Raw genomic sequence first — 19466 nt, forward strand, 5'->3', positions numbered from 1 at the left:
CCTCTGTGCTGATGATTCACTGCAAAGAGAACAAAAAGTAAAGCAGAAAATTAGGAGGAAACACGTTTTCTGAACTCTGTAAAAGGCAATCGTTTTTATTCTTTAAAAGGTTTGAATCTTTTTTCTAAAGCTTTTAGGTTGGAAATAATTAAACCAACATGCTGTCTATAGAAATCATTAGAGAGAATGTATGCAAAAGTCACCAGTTAACGCTTCTGTTGACAGTACACACACAGAGCTGGTAGTAACCGCTGCCAGCAGCAGAGTGACATACCAGAACTTTATATCCCGGAACAAGAGTGTGCAAACACACACACACACACACACACACACACACACACACACACACACACACACACACACACACGCACACACACACATGCACACACACAGAGAGAGAGAGAGAGAGAGAGAGAGAGAGAGAGACAGAGAGAGAGAGACAGAGAGAGAGAGAGAGAGAGAGAGAGAGAGAGAGAGACAGAGAGAGAGAGAGAGAGAGAGACAGAGAGAGAGAGAGAGAGAGAGAGAGACAGAGAGAGAGAGAGAGAGACAGAGAGAGAGAGAGAGAGAGAGAGAGAGAGACAGAGAGAGAGAGAGAGAGAGAGAGAGAGAGAGAGAGAGAGAGAGAGAGAGAGAGAGACAGAGAGAGAGAGAGAGAGAGAGAGAGAGAGAGAGAGAGAGAGACAGAGAGAGAGAGAGAGAGAGAGAGAGAGAGAGAGAGAGAGAGAGACAGAGAGAGAGAGAGAGAGAGAGAGAGAGAGAGAGAGAGTCAATTCCCTCTCTTCTAGGAGACTTGAACTCACTTTACCTGAGAAACCTGACACGCCCCACCCACTGTTCACCGTGAGCTCACACCTTGACTTTCAGGTAATGGAAACTTATTACATAAAGTAGTCAAATGACAGAAACGTGGAAATCAGTTGGTGGTGTGTGTACAGGATAAACACATCCTCATCACACACACAAAAAGGTCTGCAGAAACTGATCAGATTCAAAGATAACTTCACATTAACATTAGAAAGTAGACGTATATCTTCTTTGGCTGCTGAACAGTTGACTGACAACACACATTTTCACTTCACATGAGCAATCATTCTCCTGTAAAATCATTATTTTACCCACCCAGAAACACAAATAGGTTCATCACTATTAGAGATGAACACAGTTGGAGACAATTTAGTAACTTTGACAGTGAAGTAATTACTGCGTGTGGGAAAGGTGAGTTACAAGTGAGTTTAAAAGCTGAATATGGAACAATTCTATAAAAAATTATATATTTTTTATAAATGAAACCTCCACAGGGTGTTTGGAGGTTTACATAATGAAAGTACAGTATTCCCAAAGCTATATTTTAATTAAAAAAATAATAAAATATTTATTTTGAAGGCACATCAGTGGATTTATGTTTACATCAACCAATAGAGCGCACCGTTGCAGGTTGTTAAACAGTCCGCTCGGCACAGCGAGGCTGGCACTGTGGAAAATGGCGGACTCGGCAAGTCAAGCTGCTGCTTCTAAGCCCAGAATATGTGGTTATCCTTCTACGAGCGATCATAAAATATCTAAAACCAAAGTGCGTTTAGGTGAAGACTGCAATAAATAAATAATTCACACACTGGCAGAAAACCTGGTATCCCAACGGCTGGAAACCTTGTTCTTGTTGCAATGACAATCCCCACACACAATGTCGCTTTGGAGTTTGTGTTCCATATTCAACCTGTAATAGAGCCACCGAGGGTCATGTTTTTAAACCGAGCATCGTCTTCTCTGTGGGAAAGGTTCCACCTGCGATGTGACTGGGTTTCTTTTTTGGACTTTGTGGGATTTTATATATTATTCCAGATGTCATCAGGCAAATGCATTTAAGTAATTAGGAACAGTGAAGTTGCTGAAGTTCTAACTGAGCATCAGAATGTAGACGACAGGACATTCAGAGGATTTTTAACAAAACATGATAGTAGTCAGGCAGGTCTGATCTAGTGGGGTTTGAATCCAGTAGATCAGGTTTACGTTATTGGTCCAAAAACAACCACAATGTCCAGTGAGCAGCAGTACTAGTCAAAGGAGAATGGGCAGGTGAGTGCCCACAAAATAAATGAATTGATCCATCCTGCATCCTGTATCACTGGTCTATGTGATGTAATGGTGTGAAGAGGATGTTCTGGTCCCACTTTGGGCCCCTTAGTACCAACTTAGCCTGGTTTAACCCTTCATAGGGAAGGAGGTGTTTTATTTTTATTTTTTTTAACCTCAGGGTGTTATTGTGGTATTTAACAAAAATATTCTGCTGTTGTTATAATTTACAAAAATATTTATGTCTGGTGACAGAAATCCTAAAGTAAAAAAACAAGTTATTTTGGATTTGTCACTGTATAATGACACAGAATATTTAACAACTATTTTAAAATATACAATACTGTAGAATATTTTTGAAAAGTTATTGAATAACCGATATAATTTCTGATCAAATATGGATTATTAGAAAATTTTACAATATTATATATTTGAGTATCTGCCTCAATGTCATCTTTCTCCTGTTCATCATCATCACTGATGGCGAGATTGGCTGGCACAATAACTGCAAATCTTACTGCAAAATAAATGTAATATTATAACTGTTATAATTACTGTTACCATGATTATGAACATTATGTCTAAAAACAACAGATTTTACCTAAAAATATAAATACTTTAATTTACTTGTTCAGGGCACATGGTCAAATATTGCAGCTTCGATTTTCATGCTATGATTTCACCAGTTTAATTGACTAATATTTACAACACTTATATCCTTGTTTAGCACAACTAGTCGACCTTGTGATGCGAGAGTTCCATAAACCTAGCATTGTTAGTTTTAGAGATCCGACTGTAGACACGAGAGGAGACCGAGCTGCAGGAAGGCAGTTTTCACCAATATTTGGCCCCATGCTAATTGGTCAAACGGTGCCATGGCGTGAACTGTGACCAGCGTGATCTCTGATGATTGGTCGGGAGAATTCCTCTAATTCCAAGAGTCTGTGAAAGGCACTCTGACATAATTTATGATGTGAGTGGAAGTGTCTAAGTATAGACGTTGGCCCTAAAAAAGGTTAAACACACCCAAAACCTAAATCTTAGAAAATGAAACCTGATCAGAAATGTTCAAGTTTCTTTTTAAGGATGTAAAATATCCAAGTTATGATGACTCTGGTCTTTTTAGTGTGTGTGAATGACTCAGAGCTTCAGGAAACACTACTGATCACATTCCTAACTGTTGATTCATTAGACTGTGTTGTAGAAAAGCATTACCGGCTAGTCTTCTAAGAAGCAGGAAGCCATGTCTGGAACTGAAATCTGGGTCAAGAACAACTTTGTAAAGTTAAACGAGTTTACAAATACACATTTGTTTTGTTTATGTATAAACATTCATAAACGTCAGCATATGACCCACTGCCTCTCTGCTAAACTAAGACCATCTTACACAGGATGGAGTTTTACACCTTTAGTTATTTATATTTGATCTATAAACATTCAAGAGTGTGTGCTGTGAATGCCTCTCAGGTACTAACACACGTGTAGATCATTATCAATATGCTCAGATGGCCGTGGTTGACTCCAAAGGCACAAGTAGATGCACATTAAACAATTACTTTGAGTATTTCATTAGATCCTGTCTAGTGATTCAAAGCACTACAAACAGACTCAGGCAAAAACAGTATGGGGAGCCTAAGTCACGCCCATCTACCTCCGCATCACGGTTCCCCGGAAGAACGAAAAAATGAATGCAAATCAATGGGGCTAAAAACGCTACTTTTTAATTCCACTTGTTTTGTGCCTTGGATTTCACACATGATGTCTGTGAACTTTAAAGACACATTTTGATTCCAAGAATGCGCTAATTCTTGAACAGGGGAAAACACTATTTTAGGTTTTGTGTGAAAATAAGTTCAGGACGACAAATGCGTTTCACGAAAGTGACGTCATCGAACCAGACACAGAGAAAACTGAGAGAAAAGGGCTGTAAGTTCAACAAACTTCCCAGAGGAGGAAAGACCCACCATAAATCTAGTCATTTGGTAAGAAGCAGCTATGCTAGGGGAGAGGAGATTATGTGGTGACATCAATGCGATGTGCCGATTTCTGGTTTGTAGTCATGCTAATTACAAACTTTTACAAGCTGATAAATCTCAAAGTACGTGACTGGCCTGGTCGAAACACCCATCATTACTTTTCATTTAAATTGCAGTACAACATATGTGTGATCCAGGGCGTAAGGCAAAGCGGATTAGAAAATAGTGTTTTTAGCCCCGTTGACTTGCTTTCATTTTTTCGTTCTTCCGGGGACCCATGGGCCGACCAGAAATGGAGGAGACTTGGGCTTCCTATAGCCTGCTTTTCACCTTTGGGTTGGGGTGATGAGCAATTTTGGACAAGCATTTAGTGAGAAAAATAGTTTTAATATTTTATTTATCTGAAACAACAAATAAATCTCTTTGAACAGGCTTTGACCACTGAGGAGCAGCAACCTTGGTTATAGCTGCACTAAACACACAATTTCACCTAATAAGGTGTAAAGCTGCAACCACGGTTCTTAATAAAAGTGCAGCAGATGTATCTAAATATGATACTCCATTATATCCATAAATCATGCCTTTACCTTGTTCACCATCAGTTGGAGTAAAACATTATTATTCTGCCAATTAAAATCATTTGGTTCATTATAAATTAAAACTAGAAATCACCAGATGTAGCTTTAACGTGCATAACATTTATATGTTAGAATTTAACAAAAATAGAAGTTATTTAATTTCTTATTAGCTCTCGTAAGGGCTAAATACCTATAGATGACTTAGGAAGAAAGCTGGATTCTCACCAGTTTATCCCTAATATTTATTATTAAAAAAAAGATAAAGTTTAAAATGTTTCTAGTAATAAAAAAATTTAACAAACTTTTTTTTTATTTTCATAATTAAAACCCAGTTGTTGGGTTTCCAACCATGATCATTGAAGGCCCCTATCTACATATTTAAGAGGTGTCTATTCTAGAGCTCACCTGATTAGAATCAGTGTGATTAACAGGATTCTGCAGAGCTTGATGACCTGTTGAACAGGTGATTCAACCATTGAATCAGGTGTGTTGGAGCAGGGAAACAACTAAAAAGTATGGACAAGAATAAAATATTACCCTGTTATGGAAAAGCAGGGTCCCAGGGAGGATTTAAAAACAATCACTTATGCATAAAGAATTAAACAAGGGGATAATCATCATTAAAATCAAATCTGAAGTTTTACAGTAATTTCTGTTGCCTTTCTCTGCTATTTTATTGTTGCATAAATTCAATAAATAATCACGAGCTAAATGTGTCCACCAAACCAGCATCTAATCCTGGCTATGAACTACTTGTATTGCCCCTTTAATCAAAGTTAGAGATTATGTATTTTTTCCCCGCAGAGTTCCACATAGTGAATCTAATCCATGCTAATCAGATTACAGGCTGTCCACTGCAGCTCTGAGAGGAGATGTGGATTTTGATTGATTGAACATGACAACAATTCTCTGTGTTTCCTCAGAACCCGTAAGCAGCTTATGTTGATGAGTTTAAATATGAAGTTTCTAATAAACTGATTATAAAACAGCAGCAGACTGAGTTAAACAGAAAGAAGGGTCCTTGGTAAAGGAGCTTGTTTATAATAGACTAAAAGTACACCAGAAGTGAAGCAAAGTCACTGTTCAGTCATTACAATGTCAACACTTCACTATTTAGCTTTGGCAGTGCCAGCTATGTTGGGAAATAGCTAATATTGAAACAAAATTTAAATAAATTCAGATATTTTACAGTTCCATGTCGTCTTCTTGGCCAATTATCATGAAGGTGTTGGACTATTGTGATGATGTCACATGTGTCATCATAAACAGCCATTAGCTTATTCTACTTGAGGGCAGTAGTCGGGAGTCTCTGAACGCCTGTTCACACTGAAAGCTTCACTGAGTCTGAAAAAATGCACCTGCAGCCATGTTTGGGTGAAACCTAAAACCTCTGACATTCCCTCTACTCCTGCTTGTGTTCATTGTACATGTGTTTCAATGTTTTCAACAGTTTTCTCCCTGCAATATGCATCAGGATTGTGGGAAATAATTATTCAAAGGTTCTTTATTATACAGTAATCCCTCGTTTATCGCGGTAGATGCGTTCCAGACCTGGCCGCGATAGGTGAAAATCCGCGAAGTAGGGACTCCCAGCATGCCCCTCGCGGGGATTCCCTCCACGTCGCACCTACGTCACAAACCGCGGCTATCAATGGAAGTCGCCTTTCCAGCTCACCACTCAGTCATCGTTTCTTCAGATTCATGATCAGAGTTTCCAACCTACCGATCAATCCAACGAACTATCAGCTCATAGTAAGTTATCTTACTTACTTCTGGAAAGCCCGGCATTTCCGTGTCACTTCGATGACGCTCGAACGCTCGGGGGTTTCCTAGATCAGCCGGCGTTTCACCGACGCTTATCACTTCCGCGTCTGTGAAACCACGCTCCCTACAAGCTCAGCTCCCGAATCCAGCCGACCTGTCTGACATACAGTACTATATTGAATTATCGTATGATCACATTCTCTTTTTGTGGGTAAAACTCAAGAAAAAAAAATTTTACTTGGTTTTTTTTAGTTTTATTACAAAAAGTGCATTTTATGATGAAATTGATGAAAAAAACAAGAATTTTTTGATATTTTGCATAGAAAAATGACGCGAATCAGTGAAAAATACCGCGAATCTACGAATTCCCCCTGAAAAATGCTCCAAAGAAAAAATCCGCGAAGCAGCGAATCCGCGATGAACGAACCGCGAAGTAGCGAGGGATTACTGTATACCCTTAGGCACAATACACACAGCAACATTTTTATGTTGATTTTTCTACCCACCTTCCAACCATCTTAAGAATGCCCTATTCTCATAATGTCTCTAAAGATTATCTTATTAGATATTCCTGCCATGTGTGGTGTTTATGGTCAACTTCACTGAAAACCATTTTTTTATGACTATTTCTAAATATATCAGCAACTCTAAGTTTTTCATGCAGGCTGAACATGAAAATAGTCTCCTACACCTGTCTCCTTCATTAGCTTCTGATATAAAATAGACGGTGAAAGTCTAGGATATGAAAATCCTGACAGATCTACGTCACACTGTCACTGAACATTCATAGACTTACCCATCTTGACTGGCGACAGGGAAGGCTGTTGTTGGTTTAGCATCCAGGAAACAGCAGAGAACATCTTGGCTAGTAGAAGCTAACCATTAGCATTAGCAACTCCACCACACAGCAGAACTCCTCCAGCCTTGTTATTTGCGGAGATAAAACTTCGGTGTAGCAGAGCAGTCAGTGGTAGAGTTGTTTTGCTGTTAGCCAATTCATGTTGAGATGTCAAAACATCAGGAAATAAGATTCCAAATCCTGCCGTCTGAAGGTACTTTCTCTTCCTGCTGAATTTTCAGTCCTCAAACAGGCGCACTGGAGCTTTTTTTTCCCCAGAGTACCACTTACAAGGCTTTCATTCCTACTAGAGACCACTGCAAATGTATTCAAATATGAGTAAAGTGTGTCCACTTAAAGAGGGACTGCACACCATCAGAAAACGTAACTCCACCCTTAGCCAAGATTTGAAAAATGCTATGAAAGTGGGCGTTGCCAGGAGGCACAGAGTAGCATGGTCAAGTGTGGGGAATTTTCATCCTGGGAGGGAGAGGGAGTGGGAGGAGACTGTGCCGATGAAGTGAAATTGTTCCAGCCCCGGTCAATCACAAGTTTAAAATGCAGTAGCCGCTGTTCTGCCACGGAGCAGCACTAAGACATTTTAGACCTAGATTCTAGATTTAATCAAGTTTACACAAACATGTCAAAAAATGTACAGAAACAGAAATGTTGCATTTATAAAGACCCAATTATACAGTTTATATGCAAAAAAATATTTGGGGGTTTGGTTACTCTTTAAGAATGTTAGACGAGGATATCAGAATTGCTGAGATCACAAATCACAATTAATTACAACTCCTAAAAAAGTCATATTTCACACGGTTCAATTGATCAACACGACGGTATTCTTTCTGTTTCAGAAACAGTAACCTCATGGTGAACACACGAAGCATGAAAACTATATCTAGCTCTATCTTGGCTCAGAATAACTGACATGAATAACAACTTCCTTCACTTTGGTTGAGAGGATTCAGTTTCATGCATCAAATCTGTCAAATTGCATGAGGAAATCTCGTTTAGGGAACTAAAACAGACCAACAATATAACTCTTTGTGTTTATGTGTGCATGTGCCACCAATACAAAAGAGCCTTTATGCATCAGCAGGATGCCAAAAAGGCAAATATCTTATCAGTTTAATAATAGCTCAGATACCAGTTCTGCTTTCAGATAACCCTCAAGTAATAACAACAACAACAACAATAATAATAATAATAAAAACATTTGAGATATCTCACCTCGTTCACTGATGGGCATAGCTATTAGATACTGGAGGTGTGGCATGAGAGCATGTGAAGAGGATCAAATGCGTGTGTCTCACGCTCAGTGTTGGCAGCCCTGCCCCTGTATTGTGGCATTGTTTCCCTTGAACTGTTATATATTTTGTATAGCCAGATTCTTGCCAATATACACCTTTATTTTAATCAAAGATGGAACAAAAACAGTGTCATCTGTATAGAATGTATAAAGATGAACACTAACTTCAAGTTCAGCTAAAAAACATTAAAACATCGGTTTTGAGAGCCAGAAATTAACATTTTTGGACAACAAGAGCATATCATCGAAATGTAAACACACATAAAGGTGAGATAGAAATTATGGAAAAAAGATGTAGCTAAACTTGAGAAAATGCAACTGTGACTCAACTCACATCATTGGTGTCTTTAAAACTTGCATTTGATTGGTTGTCTAAAGCTGCAAAGGCAAAACAAGCTAGCTTTCAAGCAAACACAGTCACAGAAATCTGACCCTTCGCGTCGGCTATTATCCCTGGGCCACGTCTGCCTGACATGGGAACGCACATTACCACCGCCATTTTCATTATCCAAAGGTCTTTTGTTGTTCGTGACTTCAAATTATGTTTTTCTTTTTGGGACTCTGGTAGTTTGTCCTATAGTTGAAGCTTTAGCAGCCGACTGTTTCCCCTTCTATGATATTATTAAGCGCAGAACCTCTCACACCAGTGGTGTTCTGTTCCAAAATGCACGAATGTGTAATGAGTGGAGGACCCACGGAAGTGTGGCGATTTGGTGAGACTGACAACCGGATGGTCCAGGTGTTGGTTTCGGACCGGGCCGTGTTATTGGCTGAAGGTTTTAGACAAATGATAGAGAACCACTTGACTAATCTGTTTCTTTTTTTTAGGCACAATATGTTCATAGCTGTACTATGTGCAAATGTTGTTAAAAGGCATGAAAAAATTTCTTAGCTAGCTCCTTTTGCAGATTTGCCATTGCATCTTTAATGGTTCCTCAAATGGGTACTGTAAGCTTTGTGACTGCTTTGTGACTTTTACAAAGCAAAACTTGTAGAAGCAGCCCCCCCACCCCACCACACACACACACACACACACACACACACACACACACACACGCACACACACCCATCCAGCGCCACTACCACCACCCATCTATATCTAATGATTTGCTTTTAAGTTATGGCAACGCTGGATTAGCTTGGAGGTCACCTCAAAGCAACACTGCTCATGTTGTTTCACAAATAGTTCATAATTAACACAATTAGCAACTTATTAGAGGTCAACTAAAGCACACTTTACTCACACCTAACAGGACAGTGACACTCTGCAAGAGAAACAGCAGCTTCCTCTGAAAGCTGCTAGCACACCAAAAAAAGACAACACCAGTGGTCTTCCTGTAAAAGGCATTAAGTCTGCAATGCCTTTTCCTCTGAAATGTCAGACCCTTTAAAGCCCTCAAGCCTATTCTTGGACACGAGCCTTGATTTAAAGAGTCTGCTTCAACTTTCCATGAAGTATGCCAACAACTCCTACATTCAACAGCCAATCAGAAGTCTTCTTTCTGCTGCATCATGGAGGTCAGAGGTTTCTAAGTACACTGATTTCCACAAGCGTTGTGTATCCAGCTTTAACTAAATAGCAACATGTATGTAATACATAACTTGAAAAATTCAAGAGAAATGCAAAATAAATTATTGAAGATTAGTTTCCAAATGCAGATTATGCAATTTTTGAAAAGCGGCAAAAGTATTAAATCAGACTTGATGCTGTTAAGTAATTCATAATTAAACACATTGGAATAACATTTAGTTATGAGCAGAATAACAATAACTTGTTTTTCTTACATTTGGATAAAACCCTAAAAACAAGAATTATTTCTAATTCAGTTATTGTAAAATCATCCAAAAGAGCCAACACAGGACCTTTCAAAATGGATGTTGTTAGTAGTATAACATAAAATTAGCAGAATTTTAATAACTGTCTGGCATGAAATGTGAACATCTGACTCTCCGTAGAGCGTTATAATCTCTGACAGGATGGCCTGCTCTCAGCTTTATAAATAAGGGAATCCTCGATCTGTTGCCTTCCTGTTTATGTTCCCTTTTAGAAAAGAGAGGTTCTGGTTATTATTGTCTTTGTCTGCAAGAGCACATGTTGCTTTCTGTTCCATTTGCATACTGACTTTGGTAAGAGACGTGTCCACTCAGCACCCTTGGCTTGGAACGTGCTGCATAATGAGTGCATTTAAATCTAAATTAAAAGTCACCGCCTCCATAACATACATCTGTTTGATGTACACTGCTGTAAATCAGTTCACCTTATATCTGTTCAGCTGTGTTATCTATGTAATCCTGTTTTAATTTGACAGAAAGGACTGACAAGCAGAGTCCCCGCCCCTTTAATGACGCCGTCTCATTTGGTCTGTCTTCACATGTTGCTGTGTGCAGATTTGGTTTTGAAAGGTTAAAGTCCTTATTTTAGTCACTCTTACAAATTACAAATAAAATTGTGACGTTGTTGCCCGTAGCTTGAAAAATACTGATGTTCCAATGAAAAACAGAAGGTGTAGGCACTTTAAACCAATGATTGTTAAGGATACTTACACGTGGATGATAGATCAGCGTTTATCCTGTTGTTGCATCTTTTGACCACAGGGCCGCTTTTTCATTAAGTAACACTAATAGTAACAATAATATTTATATCGTTGGGCACAATTGACAGGATATTGTAGCATACAGCATGGAACAGAAGAAACATTTGATGTATTGCTAGCAAGGCTCAGGTTTCCAGCTAGCTCCTGTGCTCTGGTGAAGATGTCGCCACCACACCTCTCAAAGAGATGTCTAAAGCCATAAAGCTCACTCAGTCATGGTTTACAGCTGCCAGTAGCTGTTTCTGTGAAAATGTTATGAACAGTAAATATCTTACCTGTTAGACAGCTGTTTGAACAACCTCAGTTTGGAAAAACAGAAACTACTTCTGCCTGAACAGAAGAGCTAACTGCTAGTTTGTTTGGGACCAGTTCTAAAGCGTTTCTATTGTGTTAAAAAAATCCTTCCTCGTTATTTTCAACATATTTTCCATCGGTAGAGGTGTGGGGACCTGGTGCCTACATCCAGCAGTCAGGTAAGAGGCGAGGGACACCTTGGACACGTCTCCAATCCATCACGGGGACAAAGAATCATGTCCACACTCACTCATTCATTCACATCTAGAGACAATTTAGTCCCCATCTAAACTAGCATGTTACTGGCCTATAGGGGGAAACCAGAGTGCCTGTTAAAACCCACACATGCATGGAAAACATCCTAACTTCATGCAGAAAAGCTGCTGCTGGGTTTCAAACCTGCAACCATCTCACTGTATGACAACTGTGCTACCAGCAGGAATCCCTTCCTAAAACAACAGTAATCATAACATTTCATAGAAATCCATGCAAATGATGTTTTATAAACTGGTACAGAGCCATAAGATAAACATAATGAGTGTATTCATAGACCCATAGAAAGGTATTGTTTACATCTGGGTAACTGCATACATCCACACCAGCTGGACGGCAAGAACCCCCTTCTCCAGCTATTATCCAGAGCTGTGGTCGCTTATAATTATATATTAAAAGAACATAAGTCATTAGATGGCTATGACTTGTTTGTTTCTGGACATGTGGGGCAGATATTTAATGTTTTTATTCTGTCACGAGACTTTGTCTGCCACCATGTGGGTCGTGGTTTATCCACTAGAAATGGCAGTGAACCATTACCTTTGGTTTTTATTATGGCTTTTCAACTCCGGGCCTCGAGGGCCGATATGCAGCACGTTTTAGTGGTTTCTCTGCTCCAACACACTAGATTCAGTGGTTGAATCACCAGTGCAGCAGCTCATCAGGCTCTGCAGAAGCTTGTTAATCACCTACTGATTGACAGCAGATGTGTTGAAGCAGGGTTAAAACTAAAACGTGCTGGCTGCACCTTCGAGTACTGAATAGCCTTGGTGTATTTTATCAGCTGGAAACCTGTACAATTTCACTTTACTGTCCTTCTTTTACTTGTGTAGCCTACAGCTCTACGTGTGTTAACCATGCTAATAGATTCTATTTTGCTGCTGTTTAGCTCTGTTTATTGACAACTAACAGATAAACACAACTGTGGTCAACGGGGAGGTGCAGGCTTCTTGCCCTCCAGGGCTGGGGGGCGGGGGGTGGGGTGGGGGGTGACGTCACACTGAAATGGGCCTATATAAAATTATGAGATCATTTATCTTAGCATCTAAACTAAAGCCTGTAGTAAACTGCCTGTGTTGCAAAGCGCCATGGAGGAGTGGGGGTCAGGTGGAGGGGTGGGGTGTTGTGTTCTAGGACTCAGATATTGTATGAATACAGGCCGTTTACCATTTCACTTGCTTTCATTCATAAACTAATCTCTGTTTTTCCAGATTGAGGCTGTTCAGAAACAGGTGTAAAATAATACATTGTTCCCACAGAAATCCTATTCAGAGGAACTTTCACTTTTACAATAACAAGAACAAACTTCTTTAGCATGTTTATTTTTAAAAACTATATAAAACATTCCAAAGAAACGTTTGTAATCTTTGTTCAGTCACCAGTAACATGAAATAAAGATGTGACCATGACAGCCAGATCCAGAGAGCAACCTGTTGTAATGAACACATTTCCATCTCAACATTTTATGAGGTTAACCCTAATTTGATTACTCTTACTTTTTACATAATTAGCTATATTTAGAGGTCTAACAGCTGTCACTGACAATGATGCGGTGCCTCCTCAGCGCTGCAGCTTAATCATATGATGATGCTGCTGATGTAGGGATAGGGACCGGATGAAGCCGGTCTCAGATCCCAGGCCCTGTGAGCTCAGAGCTGCTGCTTCAGAATTTAGGGCTGAAATAATCCGTAAAGGGGAAGAGACACACATTCCCTCTCTCCCTCAAAGCCGCCGAACGCATCCCTACATGCCTCCAGCCCTCTGACAAGGAGGACACAAACTGTACAAAATGTTTTCTCCTAATTCACTGCAGTTCTTAGTCATCGCCGGCTCATTCCGGCGTCCCAATGCCCGATTCTCGGACGATCTCGCTGATCGCCAGCAGCGGGGGTCTCTTTCTGTCCGCCACAATATAAAAAGACTAACTGACTTTACCTTTAAGGTGACGGAGCGTCCGCTTTATTAGAGGTCCAGCTGCTGGTGGGCTCGCTGACCTTGGAGTGGAAGATGCGTGTGCCCGTGGAGTGGACGTCTGTGTGTTTGAATTTCCTGAGAGGCGCTCAGGCACAGGCGCGGCGTGGTGCGACGCGGCTGCGCGCGCGTTGCGGAGGGCGGCGCTGATCCGGTGTGAAAACTTCTCGTGTCTGTGATTCATCCACCCTGATCCTGGTCCTGGAGTTTGTAGCGAGGAGCAGAAGGAAGGAAGAATGCTGAATCCATTAGAAATAAATGGTACGTGCTCTGATTTGGAGCACGTGGCATCTCTGCTGAGCGGAAGTGTTTTAAAGTGTTTAAGGGTTGCGTTAGTCTCAGAGACCTGTGGGCAAGTTCAGGGTGCAACATTCAGTCTTAGCTCTTTAACCTTTGAATGCAGCAGCTAAGCTATTTTTAAATTACATAATTTACTTTCAAATGAACTTCCTGTATCCATAGGCCTACTGACAGTCTGCTCACCTTTAAAAGCAGCTGAAGATCCTTTTATTTAATGCTGCTCTTGCTAAAATCTTATTTGTTCATCTGTAAAAATTACTTTTTAATACACTTTTTGTTGTTTTATGATTTTTTTGTAGGGCGACTTATGATCATTTTATTACTTTGCCCTTTTCTTTAAAACTTTTAAATAATTTGTTTTCTGATTTTATTGATTTTTTCATTGATCATTTTTCTTTATTTTGTTGTTTTGATTTTATGATCATTTTATGACTTTATGATTAATTTAGTTGATCTATGTGAAGCACTTTGCTATATAAATAAACTTTACTTACAGTGGTGTGAAAAAATATTTGCCCCCTTCCTGATTTCTTATTCTTTTGCATGTTTGTCACACAAAATGTTTCTGATCATCAAACACATTTAACCATTAGTCAAAGATAACACAAGTAAACACAAGATGCAGTTTTCAAATGATGGTTTTTATTATTTAGGGAGAGAACAAAATCCAAACCTACATTGCCCTGTGTGAAAAAGTAATTGCCCCCTGAACCTAATAAATTGTTGGTCCTCCCTTAGCAGCAATAACTGCAATCAACCATTTGTGATAACTTGCTACGAGTCTTTTACAGCGCTCTGGAGGAATTTTTGCCCACTCATCTTTGCAAAAATGTTGTAATTCAGCTTTATTTGAGGGTTTTCTAGCATGAACCGCCTTTTTAAGGTCCTGCTATAGCATCTCAATAGGATTCAGGTCAGGACTTGGACTTGGCCACTCCAAAGTCTTCATTTTGTTGTTCTTCAGCCATTCAGAGGTGGATTTTGTTAGGTATTTTCATTTTCCCATCCAGGGTTACCTGAAGGGAAAGCTCACCGCGAAGGGGTTTTATTATCAAGCTGATAAATTTAACCCATACTAATCTTATGACAATAAACCATTTAGATTTTCCAATGTGGAGAGAGAGATAAAATGATACGCACGAGTCTGTGGTCTCTTTGCTCTCTCGTCAGACCAAAGCCCTCTCAAGAGTATTTATTAAAAGACACACAGAAATGATAAAACACACACACATTTAGGGAGACAAGCATGCGCTGGCACAGGGCGTTCTTACTGATAAGCCAGGACTGGGAAGATGCAAGGTCAAACACTTGTCTGATGCCAGGGAAGAATAAGCTGGATGAGTTGCGTTTAAAATAATGTATCCATAATTTACCCAACAGATTTGCTGGTGTGTTTTGGGTCATTGTTCTGCTGCAGCACCCAAGATAACTTCAGCTTTAGTTGACGAACAGATGGCCAGACATTCTCCTTCAGGATGATTTGGTAGACAGTAGAATTCATGTTTCCATTTATCACAGTAAAGGATGGGTAGTTTACATCATACCTGGCGGGGTATATGCTGGATTGCTGGAGGGAGTGGAAGATGGTATGCCTCTCCCCAGCTGTCCATTGAGGACGTCGAAGACGTGTGGATATTTGGCCTGATGATTACTGGATTTCTTCTGATTGGAGTGGGAGGATGTCTGGTTTTCTGGAAATGTGGGAAGACGGGAGCGATTGGAGAGCGACCCGCACCCACGGAAAGCACCGTCTGTGTGGAGAACTCACAGACTGGGACGATACTCGAGGTGAATCGTAAGCTGGACAATGTTCTAGCTGCGATACCGGTATTAGTGCCCAAAATGGATGTCATCTCGGAGAGGGTCACCGGACGGTATGGACAAGTTTTAAAAACCTAAATTGGCTTCACTGAAGGACTGGAATGATCAGTAAAGACTGGAGACAGAGAGGAAAATTATCTCAGCCTGACCCAAACAAAGTCTTGTTATCCCAATATATGCTAACAACAAACCCCCACGAAGGAATGCAGACAGATGCTGCCTTCGGATTCGTGGACTTCAGCCTGGAGAGGTCATCAACCTGCAGGAGTCAATGTGCTCTGCGCTTCTCCCGAGAACTCCCGCCCACCTGTGGCTACAGTGGCTGAGCACCGTACATGGCTGCTCTCGCTGGGGAAACAGGATCCCCCCCCACCCCCCCACCGCCTTCCTATCGACGTATCTATGTTGTGTCGTCTGAAGTCTGTTGCTTATCTGTCTGAGGTGGTTTTTTTTTGCAGAGCAAAGCTGCCCTCCTTGTGGGAGAGTAGCTATGAAGTGCCTTTTTTCCCTCCTCCCGAATCAGTTCCTCATGTAACCCTTTTATCTCTGTTAAGGTAGCGTGACTCAGGGTTGCGAATGACCACAGTCACCAATTCTTTTCATGTGTCTTGCCCATGTATGTCTGATCTCTGAATTGTGTGTACTGAAACTCTAATTTCCCTCTGGGATTAATAAAGTATCTTTGAATACTTATGAACCATAAAATGTGAGATTGCATAGAAATATGAAATATCAATATGATGGATTTTTGAATATTTTAACCAGAAGATCTGAACTTTTTATTGCAGGGATTAAGCGACACTTCGTATTAACTCCGAGGAAAGAAAGAGAGTCAGGTTTATAATAGTTAAGAAATTTATTTCTGCACAATTTAAACAAGACTAACTTTAGCACTCCATGTACTGATGGAACTAAGGTGGAGTGAGACTTGCGATGATGGTGTGTGTGTAGAATGTTATTATCAGAACCAACGGATCCGGAGAACCATTTAGTTCTGAGTGGAAGTGGATGTTTCGCTCTAAACTATGGTTGGAGATTTATAACACACATGAAATGCCATCTGTCAGTCTATGTACCCCAGGTGAAGCCTCCATTTAGATCCAGAATGTCGAGGTCCTCTTGAACCCTCCTTGGAACTGAAGCCCGTAGAAAAGCCGACCAAACTAGTCTTGGAATGATTCCAGGTCACGACAGGTTAATTGGCGTCAGCGAGACCCTGAAGGGGTCGTGAGGTTCAGCTTTTATTCTGAAGGAACCGTTGCGGTCAGGTGTAACTTGCAACAGATTTTATCCAGCTTGTCTAGGTTCTTTTGGCTGAAGAGGAAGTCCGGATGGCCTGTCCGAGACTTCTCTACAACGCTTTGAACTAAAGAAAAGGTGGCGTGGAATAGTTTTTATAATTGTCATATTTTGGTTTACTGGCAAATCTGAATTTGACATGCAAAAGAGGGTTTATACAAACACCACAGAAAACCACGCCTCGTATCAGAAACGGTTCTGATTGGATCAGACAAAAGGAAATGTTTCGTGTGACTTTAGCATTACGTGTCATCAGTGTCTAGTGCAAATGTCTAGGATTATAATCACTTGTAAAATACTACTGATCACAGGATTATAATATCAAGTAATAACATTGCCATTTCACAGATTGATTGAACATTGGGCTCACATTATTATTGGCAATATCAAACGTTGTTTGTTTATCAAGAGAGTTCTTTGTCTTCGTCTTGAGCTGTAACAGAGGTTAATCAGTTCAGATGAGCAGAGGGCATGAAAGACCTTGGCCACTATCTCATGTAGATTAGGCCTGTATCAGAGACTTTATGTCTCTGCTCGAGCAGACGCAGCAGATCATGACCTTTAGGTCAAAAACAGGACATTCATGATGCTACAACAGCAAGCCTTCCAGTTCCTGAAGCAGCAAAACAACCCCAGACCATCACACTACCACCACCATATTTTACTGTTGGTATGATGTTCTTTGTCTGAAATGCTGCGTTACTTCTACGCCAGATGTAACGGGACATTTGCCTTCCAAAAAGTTCACCTTTTGTCTCATCAGTCCACAAGGTATTTTCCTAAAAGTCTTGGCAACCATTGAGATGTTTCTTAGCAAAATTGAGACAAGCCCTAATGTTCTTTTTGCTTAACAGTGGTTTGCGTCTTGGAAATCTGCCATGCAGGCCATTTTTGCCCAGTCTCTTTCTTATGGTGGAGCCGTGAACACTGACCTTAATTGAGGCAAGTGAGGCCTGCAGTTCTTTAGAAGTTGTCCTGGGGTCTTTTGTGACCTCTCGGATGTGACCTCTTGAATTTCTTTGGATCTTGGCATGATGTCTAGCTTTTGAGGTGCTTTTGGTCTACTTCTCTGTGTCAGGCAGCTCATATTTAAGTGATTTCTTGATTGAAACAGGTGTGGCAGTAACTGTCATGTGCCGGGGTGAGTGCTCCTCTCATTTTCCCGTCTTTGAGTTGTGTGTTTCAGGCGAGGGAGGCTCCAGCTGCAGCTGATTTGCAATCAGCGGGTCTGGCTTCAAAAGGAGGATGGAGAACACTCCTCGACGCCGGATGATTACTACAGCTTTGTAGTTTCCTGCCCTCTTGCGACTCTTGGATTTTGTGCTCTAGTGTTTCTAGGATTTTTTGTGAACCTTTGGATCTTTTCCCTGTGCTTACCCATTACCAGGTTTGGAACATTTTTGGACTTGTGTGACTTCTCTGGATTACGTCTCTGGTTTCCTGCGACACCTGGAGCTTTCACCACAGACTCAATTAAGATCTCGTATATTGTTGGATTACTCCGTGGAAGAGCCCTGAGATGGGCGGAAGCAAAGAGTCACTGTTCCATGTTCATATTTGGTCGCTTTGAAGACTTTTAAACTGATTTCAAGCTGACTTTTGGCACTACTGAGTCCGTTACAGATATCAGAAAACGGCTATGGAATTTATCGCAGGGTCAGAGATTGGTGGCGGATATGTTGGTGGAGTTCCAAACCGGCAGCACGGTCTTCCTGGAATGAAGATGCCCTTCTCGCTGCTTTCACTGAGTCCCTCAACGACCAAGTCCAGAAACAGCTGGCGTTGTGCCCGGAACCCCGTTCACTGCAGGAACTCATTCGCCTGGCTATATCCATCGATAAGCGTCATTGTAAGATGAGGCACCAGAGTTCCAGTGCCAGAACCGCCTCCACTCCTGACCGTAATCATGGTTTGGGTCCTCGCTCTTCCACAGAGCCCACCTCCTCGGATGAACCCATGCAGATGGGAAGGACTCGCCTCACCCAGGAGGAGAGACAACATTGTGTAAAGTTAGGTCTGTGTTTATATTGTGGTGAGTCTGGACACTTCACTAGAGCCTGCCCAGTACTGTTAAAAGGCAGGGCCCACCCGTACAGACGGGACTACTGGTGGGCAGTAACTCAGCCTCTGCGAGCTCCCGTTGCATACTCCAGTGTTCTGAGCAGTTTACACTTGAGGCACTAGTTGACTCTGGCTGTGAGCCAGTGGCGGTTCTACATGGAATTACTCCCCGGGCAAGACATCCCTTGTTCCCAATAGGAACAGACGGCTGGTGGATCGAAGCCGGCACCCGGCTCCGGATTACGCCCCTGGTCAGGAGGTCTGGCGCTCATCCAAGGACATCCCGCTAAACCTTCCGTAAGCTGTCTC

At 41.1% G+C, this 19466-nt stretch overlaps 1 protein-coding gene across 2 annotated transcripts in view; it reads right to left on the minus strand.

Moving 5' to 3' along the window:
• Window positions 1–13850, minus strand: part of LOC107381814 (monocarboxylate transporter 2) — a 27383-nt gene extending 13533 nt beyond the window's left edge. Inside the window, exons 1-2 of one of the 2 annotated variants that reach the window (XM_015953702.3) lie at window positions 13641–13850; window positions 1–19 (exon numbers count right to left, since the gene is read on the minus strand). The exon at window positions 1–19 is cut by the window's left edge and continues 227 nt beyond it. The gene's annotated coding sequence lies outside the window, so the exon portion shown is untranslated. Of the gene's footprint in view, window positions 20–203; window positions 331–13640 lie in introns of those variants that run through there. The other variant, XM_015953710.3, reaches the window with a different exon arrangement.
• Between the last annotated feature and the right edge of the window lie 5616 nt (window positions 13851–19466).

Source organism: Nothobranchius furzeri, chromosome 1 (assembly GCF_043380555.1).
Source record: "Nothobranchius furzeri strain GRZ-AD chromosome 1, NfurGRZ-RIMD1, whole genome shotgun sequence".
Classification (NCBI taxonomy): domain Eukaryota; kingdom Metazoa; phylum Chordata; class Actinopteri; order Cyprinodontiformes; family Nothobranchiidae; genus Nothobranchius; species Nothobranchius furzeri.